The sequence below is a fragment of the Triticum aestivum genome, chromosome 7B, assembly GCF_018294505.1.
Source record: "Triticum aestivum cultivar Chinese Spring chromosome 7B, IWGSC CS RefSeq v2.1, whole genome shotgun sequence".
Classification (NCBI taxonomy): domain Eukaryota; kingdom Viridiplantae; phylum Streptophyta; class Magnoliopsida; order Poales; family Poaceae; genus Triticum; species Triticum aestivum.
Genome location: NC_057813.1, coordinates 448390376 through 448407205, shown reverse-complemented (window position 1 = coordinate 448407205; position 16830 = coordinate 448390376).

Sequence of the window (16830 nt, the reverse complement as noted above, 5' to 3'; positions counted from 1 at the left end):
AGCTTAAGGATATAGTAGTAACGAATTTTTTCCTCATGAGTGAATAGGGTGGCTATATCATTCAATTTAGTAAGATGTGCCACAACAGTTTCAGATTCATAGCCATAAAAAGGATCAGATTCAACCAAAGTAATTATCTCAGGATCGACAGAGAAATCATAATCCTTATTAGTAATACAGATAGGCGAAGTAGCAAAAGCAGGGTCATATTTCATTCTAGCATTCAGAGACTTTTCTTTCAGCTTAGCTACTAATCTTTCTTAAGATTAGATCTATCATTGCAAGCAAGAAAATCTCTAGCAGTTCCTTCATCCATAACATAACCCTCAGGCACAACAGGCAATTCATATTTAGGGGGAGAATCTTCATCATCACTTTCATCAGTATTATCAGTTTCAATAATTTCATTCTCTTTAGCCCTAGCAAGTTGTTCATCAAGAAATTCACCTAACGGCATAGTATTATCAAGCATAGAAGTAGTTTCATCATAAGCATCATGCATAGCAGAAGTGGCATCATCAATAACATGCGACATATCAGAATTAATAGCATAAGAAGGTTTAGGTGTCGCAAGTTTACTCAAAACAAAAGGAGAATCAAGTGCAGAGCTAGATGGCAGTTCCTTACCCCCCCTCGTAGTTGAGGGATAAATCATGGTTTTCTCGTCTTTCAAGTTCCTCATAGTGATAAGTAGATATAAATCCCAAGTGACTCAGAGAATAGAGCTATGCTCCCTGGCAACGACGCCAGAAAATAGTCTTGATAACCCACAAGTATAGGGGATCGCAACAGTTTTCGAGGGTAGAGTATTCAACCCAAAATTATTGATTCGACACAAGGGGAGCCAAAGAATATTCTCAAGTATTCGCAGTTGAGTTGTTAATTCAACCACACCTGAAAGACTTAATATCTACAGCAAAGTAGTATGGAAGTAACAGTAACAGTGGCAAAAGTAACAATAACAGTTTTGTAGTAATTGTAACAATGGCAATGGTAAAGTAACTAAGCAAAGATCAATATGTGAAAAGCTCGTAGGCATTGGATAAGTGATGGATAACTATGTTGGATGCGATTCCTCATGCAACAGTTATAACATAGGGTGACATAGAACTAGCTCCAGTTCATCAATGTAATGTAGGCATGTATTCTGAATATAGTCATACATGCTTATGGAAAAGAACTTGCATGACATCTTTTGTCCTACCCTCCCGTGGCAGCGGGGTCCTATTGGAAACTAAGGGATATTAAGGCCTCCTTTTAATAGAGTACCGGACCAAAGCATTAACACTTAGTGAATACATGAACTCCTCAAACTACGGTCATCACCGGTAAGTATCCCGATTATTGTCACTTTGGGGTTAATGGATCATAACACATAATAGGTGACTATAGACTTGCAAGGTAGGATCAAGAACTCACATATATTCATGAAAACATAATAGGTTCAGATCTGAAATCATGGCACTCAGGCCCTAGTGACAAGCATTAAGCATAGCAAAGTCATAGCAACATCAATCTCAGAACATAGTCGATACTAGGGATCAAACCCTAACAAATCTAACTCGATTACATGGTAAATCTCATCCAACCCATCACCGTCAAGCAAGCCTACGATGGAATTACTCACGCACGGCGGTGAGCATCATGAAATTGGTGATGGAGGATAGTTGACGATGACGACGGCGATAGATTACCCTCTCCGGAGCCCCGAACGGACTCCAGATCATCCCTCCCGAGAGAGATTAGGGCTTGGTGGCGGCTCCGTATCGTAAAACGTGATGAAACCTTCTCTCTGATTTTTTTTCTCCCCGAACGCGAATATATAGAGTTGGAGTTGAGGTCGGTGGAGCCTTAGGGGGACCACGAGATAGGGGGGCGCGCCCAGGGGGGCAGGCGCGCCCCCCACCCTCGTGGACAGGGTGTAGGCCCCCTGGTCTTGATTCTTTCACCACTATTTTTTATTAATTCCAAAAATATTCTCTGTGATGTTTCAGGTCATTCCGAGAACATTTATTTCTGCACAAAAACAACACCATGGCAATTCTACTGAAAACAACGTCAATCCGGGTTAGTTCCATTCAAATCATGCAAGTTAGAGTCCCAAACAAGGGCAAAAGTGTTTGGAAAAGCAGATACGATGGAGACGTATCAGTTGTCATGCCAACCATGCTTCTACTACTATTTCTACCGCTTAGCGATAAATTAAAGCATTATATAGCATTTAATGATTGTCACACGGGTCATACAATAATTAAAGACAACCTATGGCTCCTGCTGGTTGTCATATTCATCGACATGCAAGTAGTGATAAACTATTACAAAACATGACCATGTCATACATCAAATATGTCTTATCATGTCTTTGACCCTATCATATTACAACATACCCTGCAAAAGCAAGTTAGACGTCCTCTACTCTGTTGTTGCATGTTTTACGTGGCTGCTATGGGTATCTAGCAAGAACGATCCTTACCTATGCAAAGCCACAACGGTGATATGGAAGTTGCTATTTAACCTTCTACAAGGTCCATCTTTGTCGATTCCGATTCAACTAAGGTCGGAGGGTCAGACACCCGCCAACCATCTTTATGCAACAAGTTGCATGTCAGTCGATGGAACCGGTCTCATGTACATGGACATGTCAAGTTGGTCCGCGCCGCTTCATCCCACCATACCGCTGAATCTAGAAATGACCAAGGAAAATAACAATCTGAATATTAACACCCACAAACTCCTATGTGTTCTACTCATGATGTCATCTACACAAGACCTAGCTCTGATACCACTGTTGGGGAACATTGCAGGGGAAACAAAAAATTTCCTACGCTCACCAAGATGAATCTAGGAGATGAACATACCCTTGTAGATCGCTAAGCGGAAACGTTAAGAAATGCGGTTGATGTAGTCGAACATCTTCGCGATCCAATCACGATCCGTCCTGCGAACTCCCGGTCCAAGTGCCGAACGGATGACACCTCCGCGTTCAACACACGTACAGTTTGATGACGTCTTCACCTCTTCAATCCAGCGAGCGATGGTGAAATAGTAGCTCAAGTCCTCCGGCAGCACGATGACTTGGTGTCGGCGTTGGTGGTGGAATCTCAGTAGAGCTTCGCTAAGGACTACGGAGAGGAAGAGGGCTACGAGGGAGAGGAAGGGTAGCGTCGTGGCAGTACTCAGGTGAGGCTACCCTCTCGCTACCCCTCTATATATAGGGGGAAGGGGAGGAGGGGCGCCCTAGGGTTTCCCTAGGGGGCCCGGCGGCCACAAGGGGGAAAACAACGTCAGTCTGGGTTAGTTCCATTCAAATCATGATTACATAGCGTTTAGCGATAAATTAAAGCATTACATAACATTTAATGATTGTCACACGGGACATACAATAATTAAAGACAACCCTATGGCTCCTGCTGGTTGTTATATTCATCGACATGCAAGTAGTGATAAACTATTACAAAACATGACCATCTCATACATCAAATATGTCTTATCATGTCTTTGACCCTATCATATTACAACATACCCTGCAACAGCAAGTTAGACGTCCTCTACTCTGTTGTTGCATGTTTTACGTGGCTGCTATGGGTATCTAGCAAGAATGATCCTTACCTACGCAAAGCCACAACGGTGATATGGAAGTTGCTATTTAACCTTCTACAAGGTCCGTCTTTGTCGAATCCGATTCAACTAAGGTGGGAGGATCAGACACCCGCCAACCATCTTTATGCAACAAGTTGCATGTCAGTCGATGGAACCGGTCTCATGTACATGGACATGTCAAGTTGGTCCGCGCCGCTTCATCCCACCATACCGCTGAATCTAGAAATGACAAAGGAAAATAACAATCTGAATATTAACGCCCACAAACTCCTATGTGTTCTACTCATGATGTCATCTACACAAGACCTAGCTCTGATACCACTATTGGGGAACATTGCAGGGGAAACAAAAAATTTCCTACGCTCACCAAGATGAATCTAGGAGATGAACATACCCTTGTAGATCGCTAAGCGGAAGCATTAAGAAACGCGGTTGATGTAGTCGAACATCTTCGCGATCCAATCACGATCCGTCCTGCAAACTCCCGGTCCAAGTGCCGAACGGATGACACCTCCGCATTCAACACACATATGGTTTGATGACGTCTTCACCTCTTCAATCCAGCGAGCGATGGTGAAATAGTAGCTCGAGTCCTCCGGCAGCACGACGGCTTGGTGGCGGCATTGGTGGTGGAATCTCAGTAGAGCTTCGCTAAGGACTACAGAGAGGAAGAGGGCTACGAGGGAGAGGAAGGGTAGCCTCGTGGAAGTACTCAGGTGAGGCTGCCCTCTCGCTACCCCTCTATATATAGGGGGAAGGGGAGGAGGGTGCCCTAGGGTTTCCCTAGGGGGGCCGGCGGCCACAAGGGGGAAACCCTTGATGGGTTTGGGCGCCTCCCACCTAGGAGGCTTGGCTCCCAAGGCAGGGGGGTGGGCAGCTCTAGGAGACGCCCCCACCTCCTCTGATTACGTGGGATGGGGTGAGGGGGTGCACATAGCCCCTTAGTGGGCTGGTGTGCCCCTCCCTTTGGCCCATGAGCCCCCCTAAATACTTGCCAAGGCCCCCCGAAACCCCTTTCCGTCATCCTGGCCATAACCCGGTGCCCCTGGAATACTTCCGGACTTTGATACCCTTCGTCCTAAATATAAATGTTCACCCCCGTACCATTTCGGAGTTCCTCGTCATGTCTGGGATCTCATCTAGGACTCCGAACAACTTTCAGTAACCACCATAATGATTCAACTATAATTATATCATCACCAAATGTTAAGTGTGTAGACCTTGCAGGTTCGAGAACTATGCAGACATGATCGAGACACCTCTATGGTCGATAACAAATAGCGGGACATGGATGCCCATATTGGCTCCTACATATTCTACGAAGATCATTATCGGTCGAACCTTGATGTCAGGGATTCAGACAATCCTGTATGTATTTACCTTTGTCTGTCCGTATGTTACTTGCCCAAGATTCGATCGTCCGTATCACCATACCTAGTTCAATCTCGTTATCGGCAAGTCTCTTCACTCGTTCTGTAATACAAGATTCCGTGACTAACTCATTAGTCCCATTGCTTGCAAGCCTGTTGTGATGCTGTATTACCGAGTGGGCCTTGAGATACCTCTCTGTATTACGGAGTGACAAATCCCAGTCTTGATCCATGACAACTCAACAGGCACCCTCAGAGATACCTGTAGATCAACTTAATAGTCACCTAGTTACATTGCGATGTTTGATACACACAAGGTACTCCTCCGGTTGTCAGTGATTTGCAAGATCTCATGGTCATAGGAACGTATACTTGACATGCAGAAAAGATAGCAATAAACTTGACACGATCATATGTTATGTTCGTAGTTTGGGTCTTGTCCAACACATCATTCTCCTAATGATGTGATCTCGTTATCAAATGACAACTCATGTCTATGACTAGGAAACCATATCCATCTTTGATTAACGAGCTAGTCCGGTAGAGGCTCACTAGGGACATGTTGTTGTCTGTGTATCCACACATGCATCGAGTTTCTGGTCAATACAATTATAGCATGGATAATAAACAATTATCATGAACAAGGAAATATAATAATAACCACTTTATTATTGTCTCTAGGGCATATTTCCAATAGTTGTCCACCAAAGCATCAAGCTCATGTGCCGCCTTGGACATGTCATCGACCCTCGCCATTCTCCATCTGGAGGGCTCCACGCCTAATACCGTAGTGGCGCTGCTGCTGTTCACCATTGACACCCTTGATGTTGGTCCCATGTTCTCCAATCTGTCATGTATGATGAACTTATTCAACCACGGATCACTCCTTGGCACCACGCAGATCGTATAGGGCTCCCTGGTGTTGGGGAACGCGTAATTTGAAAAAATTTCCTACAATCACGCAAGATGTATCTAGGTGATGCATAGCAACGAGAGGGGAGAGTGTGTCCACGTACCCTCGTAGACCGAAAGCGGAAGCATTTCAACAACGCGGTTGATGTAGTCGAACTTCTTCGCGATCCAACCGATCAAGTACCGAATGTACGACACCTCAGCATTCAGCACACGTTCAGCTCGATGATGTCCCTTGTGCTCTTGATCCATTTGAGGATGAGGGTGAGTTCCATCAGCACGACGGCATGGCGACGGTGATGATGATGTTACCGGTGCAGGGCTTCGCCTAAGCACTACGATGGTATGATCGAGGCGTGTAACTGTGGAGGGGGGGCACCGCACACGGTTAAGAGAAACTTTTGTGTTCTAGGGTGCCCCCGTATATAAAGGAGGGAGGGGAGGCCGGCTGGCCCTAGGGGGCGCGCCCAAGAGGAGGAGTCCTACTAGGACTTCCTAGTCCTAGTAGGATTCCACTTCATAGAAGAGAGGGGGAAGGAAGGAGAGGAAGAGGGAGAAGGAAAGGGGGGTGCCGCCCCCACTTCCCTTGTCCAATTCGGACTCTAGGGAGGGCACGCGACCTGCCCTGGCTGCCCTCCTCTCTCTCCACTAAAGCCCATGGTGTCCCATTAGTCCCCCCCGGGGGTTCCGGTATCCCCTCCGGCACTCCGGTTTTACCTGAAACTTCCCGGAACTCTTCGGGTGTCCAAATAACATGGTCCAATATACCAGTCTTTATGTCTCGACCATTTCAAGACTCCTAGTCACGTCTGTGATCTCATCCAGGAATCCAAACAAACTTCAATTATCAAAAACACATAACTCATAATACATATTGTCATCGAACGTTAAGCATGCGGACCCCACGGGTTCGAGAACTATGTAGACATGATCGAGACACATCTCCGATCAATAACCAATAGTGGAACCTGGATGCTCATATTGTCTCCTACATATTCTACGAAGATCTTTATTGATCAAACTGCACAACAACATACGTTGTTCCCTTTGTCATCAGTATGTTACTTGCCCGAGATTCGATCGGTATCATCATACCTAGTTCAATCTCATTATCGGCAAGTCTCTTTACTCGTTCCTTAATACTTCATCCTGCAACTAACTCATTAGTCACATTGCTTGCAAGGCTTATAGTGATGAGTATTATAGAGAGGGCCCATAGATACCTCTCTGAAACACGGAGTGACAAATCCTAATATTGATCTATGCCAACCCAACAAAAACCTTCGGAGACACCTATAGAGCATCTTTATAATCACCCATTTACATTGTGATGTTTCATAGCACACAAGGTGTTCCTCCGGTATTTAGGAGTTGCATAATCTCATAGTCTGAGGAACATGTATAAGTCATGAAGAAAGCAATAACAATGAAACTGTAACGGTCATAATGCTAAGCTAACGGATAGGTCATGTCCATCAAATCATTCTCCTAATGATGTGATCCCATTTATCAAATGACAACACATGTCTATAGTTAGGAAACATAACCATCTTTGATTAACGAGCTAGTCAAGTGGAGGCATACTAGGGACACTATGTTTTAATCTATGTATTCACACATGTACTAAGTTTCAGGTTAATACAATTCTAGCATGAATAATAAACATTATCATGTAATAAGAAAATAAATAATAACTTTATTATTGCCTCTAGGGCATATTTCCTTCAGTCTCCCACTTGCACTAGAGTCAATAATCTAGATTACAAAGTAATGATTCTAACACCCATGGAGTTTTGGTGCTGATCATGTTTTAGTCGTGGAAGAGGCTTAGTCAACGGGTCTGCAACATTCAGATCCGTATGTATCTTGCAAATCTCTATGTCCCCCTCCGACACTTGATGACGGATGGAATTGAAGCATCTCTTGATGTGCTTGGTTCTCTTGTGAAATCTGGATTCCTTTGCAAAGGCAATTGCACCAGTATTGTCACAAAAGATTTTCATTGGAGCCGATGCACTAGATATGACACCTAGATCGGATATGAACTCCTTCATCCAGACTCCTTCATTTCCTGATTCTGAAGCAGCAATGTACTCCGCTTCACACGTAGATCCCGCCACGACGATCTGCTTGGAACTGCAGCAACTGACAACTCCTCCATTCAATAAAAATACGTATCCAAATTGCGACTTAGAGTCATCCGGATCAGTGTCAAAGCTTGCATCGACGTAACCGTTTATGACGAGCTCTTTGTCACCTCCATAAATGAGAAACATATTTTATGGTATTTTAGTATGTTCTTGACCGTTGTCCAGTGCTCCACTCCGAGATTACTTTGGTACCTCCCTGCTATGCTTATAGCAAGGCACACATCAGGTCTGGTACACAGCATTGCATACATGATAGAACCTATGGCTTAAGCATAGGAAATGACTTTCATTTTCTCTCTATCTTCTGTAGTGGTCCATTTTGTAACACAGGCAAGAACCCTTTCTTTGACTGATCCATTTTGAACTTCTTCAAAACTTTATCAAGGTATGTGCTTTGTGAAATTCCAATTAAGAGTCTTGATCTATCTCTATAGATCTTGATGCCCAATATGTAAGCAACTTCCCTGAGGTCTTTCATTGAAAAACTCTTATTCAGGTATCCCTTTATGCTATCCAGAAATTCTATATCATTTCCAATCAACAATATGTCATCCACATATAATAGTCCCTCCGTTTCTTTTTAGTTTGCTTATAAGATTGGGTCAAAGTCAAAATTTGTAAAGTTTTACTAGCTTTGTAGGAAAAGATATCAACATTCATACTACAAAATCAATATTATTAGATGCATGATGGAATTAATTTTCATAACATATAACTTTTGTATTTTAGGTGTTGATATTTTTTCTTATAAAGTTAGCCAAACTTTATAAAGTTTGACTTTGACCAAATCTTATATGCAGACTAAAAAGAAATGGGGGAGTACTAGAAATGCTACAGAGCTCCCACTCACTTTCTTGTAAATACAGGCTTCTCCAAAAGTCTATATAAAACCATATTCTTTGATCACACTATCAAAGCGTTTATTCTAACTCCGAGAGGCTTGCACCAGTCCATAAATGGATCGTTGGAGCTTGCACACTTTGTTAGCACCCTTTGGATCGACAAAACCTTCTGGTTGCATCATATCCAACTCTTCTTCCATAAATCCATTCAGGAATGCAGTTTTGACATCCATCTGCCAAATTTCATAATCATAAAATGCGGCAATTGCTAACATGATTCAGACAGACTTAAGCATCACTACAGGTGATAAAGTCTCATCATAGTCAACTCCTTGAACTTGACGAAAACCTTTCACAACAAGTCGAGCTTTGTAGATAGTAACATTACCGTTAGTGTCAGTATTCTTCTTGAAGATCCATTTATTTTCTATGGCTTGCCGATCATTGGGCATGTCCACCAAAGTCCACACTTTTTTCTCATACATGGATCCCATCTTAGATTTCATGGCCTCAAGCCATTTCGCGGAATCTGGGCTCATCATCGCTTCCTCATAGTTCGTAGGTTCACCATGGTATAGTAACATGACTTCCAGAACAGGATTGCCATACCACTTTGCTGTGGATCTCACTCTGGAAGACGTACGAGGTTCGGTACTAACTTGATCTGAAGTTTCATGATCATCATCATTAGCTTCCTCACTAATTGGTGTAGGAATCTGTGACGCCCGGATAATTAGGCTACAGTAACCCCACGTTAACGATGCCACGTCACCTCGGATTACTGTTGATAATCTCGCGTTAGTTCGAAACGATTCATATTCAAAATTTGAATTTAAGTTAAACAATTAAAGTTTTCAAAAGTCGAAACTAAATTGTTCCTAATGTGTCTAATAATCCTTAGTAAATATTGGTGGATAAATTATCTTTTAATAAAATATTTAAATGCACTAAAGTAATAGAAATGACAGGAAAAACAATTAATTAGATGCCTTTTATAAAGTTATAATAATAAAACTAAATTAGTAGTGTGCCAAAATAATTGTGGCAGTGGACTAATTAGTAATACTAATTTAGGTGCTGACTGGGTATTTTATAAAACTAAAATAAAAGAAACTTTAAATGAAAACATTAAAGAAAATAAGTAAAAAAAGAAAAAAAGGAAAAGCAAACCCCCCATCACTGGGCTTCGGCCCAGCAGGCCACCAGCCCAACTGGGCAAAGGCCCAACCGGCCGGCCCACCCCACTCCCTTAACCCCTGGTGCCGAAACCCTAGTCACCGACACCCCCCACTCCCCGTACTCGCGCCCCCACTCTCCCTCCCCCCGATCCACTCCTGGATCGGGATCGAGCCCCCCCACGTCTCTCTTGTTCTCCCCCACCCTCGCTGGATCTGGATCGAGACCGATCCCCTCCCCCTCAGTGCTCGTTCTGGATCGGGGCACGGAACCGCCGTCGCCAGCCACGATCGCCGGAGCCACCCCCCCCGTCTACCTCCACCTCGTCGGACGCCTCTACATCATCTCGTCCCCGCCGCCCGAAGCTCCTCCGCCCCGACCCGACGCCGTCGCCCATCGTCGTCGGACCACGTCGTTGGACCGCCTTCGTCGCCCGCTTCCTCGTCCTCCTCCTCGACGGCCTCACCAGGCCTCGTCGTCCCCTTCTCTCCTCGCACGTGAGGACCCCTTCTCCTTCCCTCCTCTGCCCTCGCTCCCGCACGGTCCCCGTCCTCGTCCTCGCTCGCCTGGGGCACACTCGAACCCGCGGTCACCGCGCCCTCGTCTGTCCCGCGCCGCGTCTCGCTGCCGTCGTCGCCCCGTTCCCCTCCGCGCGGGCGCCCGTGCTCACAGCGCGTCGACCACGCCCGTCCATCGCGGCGCCCACCATGTTCACTGGCCGCGCTCGCGGGCCTCTGGCCGTGCCAGTTGTCGCGCGCGCTCGCCCAGCCGCGGCCTAGTGCGCACCCGCTCACACCACCGCACCTCGCCGTGCCGCCCCGCTCCGGCCACTGTCACCGGCGCCGGGCCAGGCGCCGCCCCCGTTCACCCGTTGGCCGCAGCGCCCTACCGGGCGGGCTGGAGCCCGAGAACTGCCACCCACGACCCGTTAAGGCCCCTGTCCGAATGACAAGTGGGACCCGCCCCAGAAAATGATTAAAAAAAGTAATAATAAAAAGAATTAAAATTAACTAATTAATTAAGCGGCTTAATTAACTTAACTTTAGCTAACCTGCTAGTTAACTAATTAAACTATAATTAGGTAAATAAGAGAATGACAGGGGGCCCCACCCCTGTTGACCAGTCAAGCTTTGACCGGTCAACTGGGTCCCCCTTGGCCCACCTGTCAGCCTCTAGGTACACATATGTGTACACAGAGCTGGGTACTTGTAGCATTTTAGCTTCTATTTCAAATTAAAATAAATTCAAAAAAATGATTAAAACTTTGAAAATTAATAATAAATAATCCATAACTCGGATGAAAATACTTTGTACATGAAAGTTGCTCAGAATGACGAGACGAATCCGGATACGCAGTCCGTTCGTCCGCCACACACCCCTAACCTATCGAACTCGCAACTTTCCCCCTCCGGCTCCTCTGCCCGAAAACGCGAAACACCGGGAATACTTTCCCGGATGTTTCCCCCCTTAACCGGTACCACCTCATACCACGTTAGGGCACACCTAGCACCGCTCATTGTCACGTCACGCATCGTCGTGTTTATGTTTGCATTGTATTCATTGTTTCTTCCCCCTCTTATCTCCGGTAGACTACGAGACCGACGCTGATGCCACCGAGTACGACTACGTCACCAACGACCCCTCCTTGTCTGAGCAACCAGGCAAGCCCCCCCTTTGATCACCAGATATCGCCTACTCTTCTCTATACTGCTTGCATTAGAGTAGTGTAGCATGTTACTGTTTTCAGTTAATCCTATACTGCTGCATGGCCTGTCCTTGCTACTACTGTTGTTACCATTACCTGCTATCCTACTGCTTAGTATAGGATGCTAGTGTTCCATCAGTGGCCCTACATTCTTGTCCGTCTGCCATGCTATACTACTGGGCTGTGATCACTTCGGGAGGCGATCACGGGCATATACTATATACTTTACACTATTACATTACCTGTGATACTGTTCGGAGATGGGGGGCTGAAAGGGCAGGTGGCTCCATCCCGGTAGAGGTGGGCCTGGGTTCCCGACGGCCCCCCGACTGTTACTGTGGCGGAGCGGCAGGGCGGTTGAGACCACCTAGGAGACAGGTGGGCCTGGCCCTGTTCGGCGTTCGCGGATATTTAACACGCTTAACGAGATCTTGGTATTTGATCTGAGTTGGCTACGAGCCTATACGCACTAACCATCTACGCGGGAGTAGTTATGGGTATCCCGACGTCATGGTATCAGCCGAAGCACTTCAGACGTCAGCGACGGAGCGGCGCGCGTCGAATTGGACTGGAACGCCACTGGGCTAGGTCTGCTTTCGGCCGCGTACGCAACATGCAGGTGTGCTATGGGCGATGGGCCCAGACCCCTGTGCGCTTAGGTTTAGACCGGCGTGCTGGCCTCTCTGTTGAGCCTAGGTGGGGCTGCGACGTGTTGATCTTCCGCGGCCGGGCATGACCCAGGAAAGTGTGTCTGGCCAAATGGGATCAAGCGTGCTGGGTAAGTTGGTGCACCCCTGCAGGGAAGTTAATCTATTCGAATAGCCGTGATCTTCGGTAACAGGACGACTTGGAGTTGTACCTTGACCTTATGACAACTAGAACCGGATACTTAATAAAACACACCCTTCCAAGTTCCATAGACAACCCGGTGATCGCTTTTCTACAGGGCGACGAGGAGAGGATCGCCGGGTAGGATTATGCTACTGCGATGCTACTGGAGATGCTACTTGGAGATGCTACTTGGAGATACTACTTGGAGGACTTCAATCTACTCTCTTTTACATGCTGCAAGACGGAGGCTGCCAGAAGCGTAGTCTTCGACAGGAATAGCTATCCCCCTCTTATTCTGGCATTCTGCAGTTCAGTCCACCGATATGGCCCTTTACACATATACCCATGCATATGTAGTATAGTTCCTTGCTTGCGAGTACTTTGGATGAGTACTCACGGTTGCTTTCTCCCCCTTTTTTCCCCCTTTCCTTTCTTTCTGGTTGTCGCAACCAGATGCTGGAGTCCAGGAGCCAAACGCCGCCGTTGACGACGACTACTACACTGGAGGTGCCTACTACTACGTGCAGCCAGCTGACAACGACCAGGAGTAGTTAGGAGGATCCCAGGCAGGAGGCCTGCGCCTCTTTCGATCTGTATCCCAGTTTGTGCTAGCCTTCTTAAGGCAAACCTGTTTAACTTATGTCTGTACTCAGATATTGTTGCTTCCGCTGACTCGCCTATGATCGAGCTCTTATATTCGAGCCCTCGAGGCCCCTGGCTTGTATGACTTATTTTATGTTTTAGAGTTGTGTTGTGATATCTTCCCGTGAGTCCCTGATCTTGATCGTACACATTTGTGTGCATGTTTAGTGTACGATTGAATCGGGGGCGTCACAAGTTGGTATCAGAGCCGACTGCCTGTAGGAATCCCCTTTTTCAACTCCTTGGCCGAAGTTGAGTCTAGTCATTGCAAAACTTTTACTAACATGGCTGTGCGGCCCATGGGCCCATGTTGCCATTGGGTGGTACTAGGATCTTTTACTCCTCGATCTATACTCTGGGACTCTGAACTCTTTTCTATTCGGGTTTAAATGGTTTTACTAACTCTAACATTAGGATCTCGTGATCACTTCCTCTCGGAGGGCCCCTTAGTACAGATGATCGCCTACTGCACCAGGAGATTCCGAAGATACTTTATAGTGTTCTCTCAAGACCTTGTGTCATTGCTTTTGCATACCCTACCACTGTTATATCCTTAGGGATAACCGTATACACTTGCCAGTCTTACGTTCAACCCCATTGATCTTGTTAATACAAGATGCCTCGAACTGCTCTTGTTATTCCGATAATCCTTTGAGCTTACCGCCTTGTATTTCTTGCCCCATGAATACCCCTACGGATAATTTTCCCACACTTATCGAGTATCCGCTCAACCCCAGTTGATTCATGTATTTCAGAAAGGTCTTCAAAATACTATTCGATCTTCCGAAAGTCCTCAGCAGCTTATTGCCCTTGAAATTCTCGCTTGTTGCATTATGGTTAATCCCATAAGCATAATAATCTTATTGACATCCTTTGTCACTATCATTTTTAGTCCATTGATTCAATAAGTTGTGAATGCTCACAATCATCAGTCGAATCCTAGGATTATCCTTCCGGCTCAGATGACATTTGGATATGAGCCGGTTCTCGCCAATTAAATTGTAGTCAATTGTGCCTCTGGTCTATCCAACTTATCCATCTTTAATCAGAGCATTACTTCTGATCCTTCGATTTGGATTCATAATTCCTTTGCATTTATGCTTCGAATTAGTCAGATGATTCTATAACCTGATGCCTTTGCATTCTTTCCTTTTCTGGTTGAGTAGCGATACTCACATCAGATCCTCTGTGGACCGTCAAGTCCTTTGTTGGATTATTATCCGACAGTGTCCTTCATATTCAATCACCTTATGAGTTCTTCCCCTGATACATAATGCCTTTGGTAAATTGTATCCTCTGCTTGGCCAACCATGCTCTGCTTTTGAGCTTGTGTATTTACTTTTGAAACTTATGGTATATGTTACTAAGATGCCCTGATGGGTTGAACCTATGCCTTCCTTAATCTGTGTGAACCCGAAAGTTTTCCAAGGTTCATACTCCTCTGGTAATTCACCAGGTAGGTCTTTGCACTCAAATCATTTTTTAGAGTAGTGAATGAAAGGTTATGCATTGAAGAAGTGGGAGTCGACCTTGAACTTTGTGTTCATGCCCATGGACACGATGTAGATCTTATCATGGAAGCTTCTCTTAAAGTAATTATCCCCTTGGTATAAGTTCATCTTATATCTGGGTTTTGATCTTTTACAATCGTGGTTCCGACCATAATTACTTCCTTTGATTCCATTTCTCAGACAAGTAAAAGCGCTTGCCTTCTATAGATCAATACACCCCACTTCAACCTTTAATTTGATATGCCTTCGAGTATTATCTCCCTAGTATCTCGTGGATATCATGCCATTGCACTACATCTTATGAATTTGTGCGGAGTAATACCTTCCCCTATCATAGTCACTCCGTGAGTTCTGGGTTGTCGTCAACCGAGAACACCAAATAGTGAATCGAGTCCGCACGGTGATTCGACAACTCTTAGTAATCTTCATTGCTTACGAGTTTAATACTCCATCATGTCATTCCTAGCCTTATCAGCTACATCATTATCGTGCTAAATTTAGCTGTACTATCTGGTTCTTCCTGGAGCACAAATTTCGACGGTGAGCTAATCTTACGTCGATTTTCCTCGTCATATCATTTCACCTTGAACAACAAGCTTGATTTCAAGTTTGTGTTGTACCCATGGCTCCAATAACCTTTTGCTTCATAATTCCTTTAACTTGATGTCATCGCCGATGCATTACATCTTCGTGGAGCCTCTCGACAAAATTTGTCGTGATCATCATCAACATCTTGACTCCTTCCTAGATATCAATTGAATTCATGATGAGAAATACCATCCTTGCCCTCGATGATTTGTGTTGTCATCGACCACTTTAATGCCTCCCCTCCAACACAAACTTGTTCGTGTTCTGTGTTATACCTTGAATTCCTTGCTATCCAGCCTTTGTTCTTAATTACCTTGGAGTATTACCATCTCTTTTTGTCAAGAATGTGGTGAGAATTTCACCACCTCTTAAAAATTCTTGATATAATAATAATTCTCGCCATCTCCGTTCATTCCTTGGACCCCGTATTGTTTTTTTTTAACCGGAATACCGACAATTGAGCTATGACGTGTGAATTCAAAACTTCTAGCAACCCTATTGCTTTGAATTTAATGGTCGATAGTTCATTCTTAGACTATTGGTTATGGAATCACCATTTTAACATTGATCATGCTACCTAACCCCATATTTTGGGTGCACCTTTCAACCATTGTTTAATTGTGGATGTTTTTCTCGAACATACATCATTATATCATTTGATGTGACAATTGATATCTCCTTCTTCACATAATTGTGGAAGTCCATCTTTTGAAAATCTCGGTGAATTGTCGCTGAGTTCATCAACTACCTCCTCTTCCTCTCCTTGATTTAATGAGGAACTCTTGTTTCGGGACTCGCTTCCATTGTACATTTCCCGAGAATCTTGCCAGGTCATCTCGTCAATTTGTTTTGCACCTTTTCTTCTCGGGCATCCTGAGTCTGAGGTATCCTAACACCAATCAGATCTGAACCTCGGTCGGATATGATGGTTGGAGAATATTTCCAAGAGTTATAACATTGGTCCTTGTATGACCCGGTAAGGTGATGGCATGCCTAGCACACTTGACCGGAGGACCTATTCTTATAGTATCCTCTTTAGCAATGTTACCCATTCTTTCATGAGGAAATTGTAAAACTTATTCTACAAGTTGTTCCTGATGGATGCTTTACATATCCAAAGTCAGACCCTTGATTGAAACACCATATCATTGCTACCTCGAAGCATGACTATGATACCCCACTCATCAACAAGAACATTGGAGGCGCGATGCTAAATGTTTCTTTGTCAGTTATCCAAACACCATTGTATGGGTAAAATCTTGATTAATCCTTGCCTCTTTATCTGAATGGTTGGGTACTTGCTCTCCTACCCAGTATGCCATGTTCTGCTTGCCCATGAGAAGGATATACTCCTAATAATTGTGTGTAATCACAATTTTTCTTTCCATTGGTCTGTTTAATCTAATAATCACGTTTTCCTTTCCATTCTTTTGTTTAACATTTCCTGTAATTTGACTTAACTAAGCAGAGATAATTCCCTGCTTAGGTAAGCACCTTGTTGTA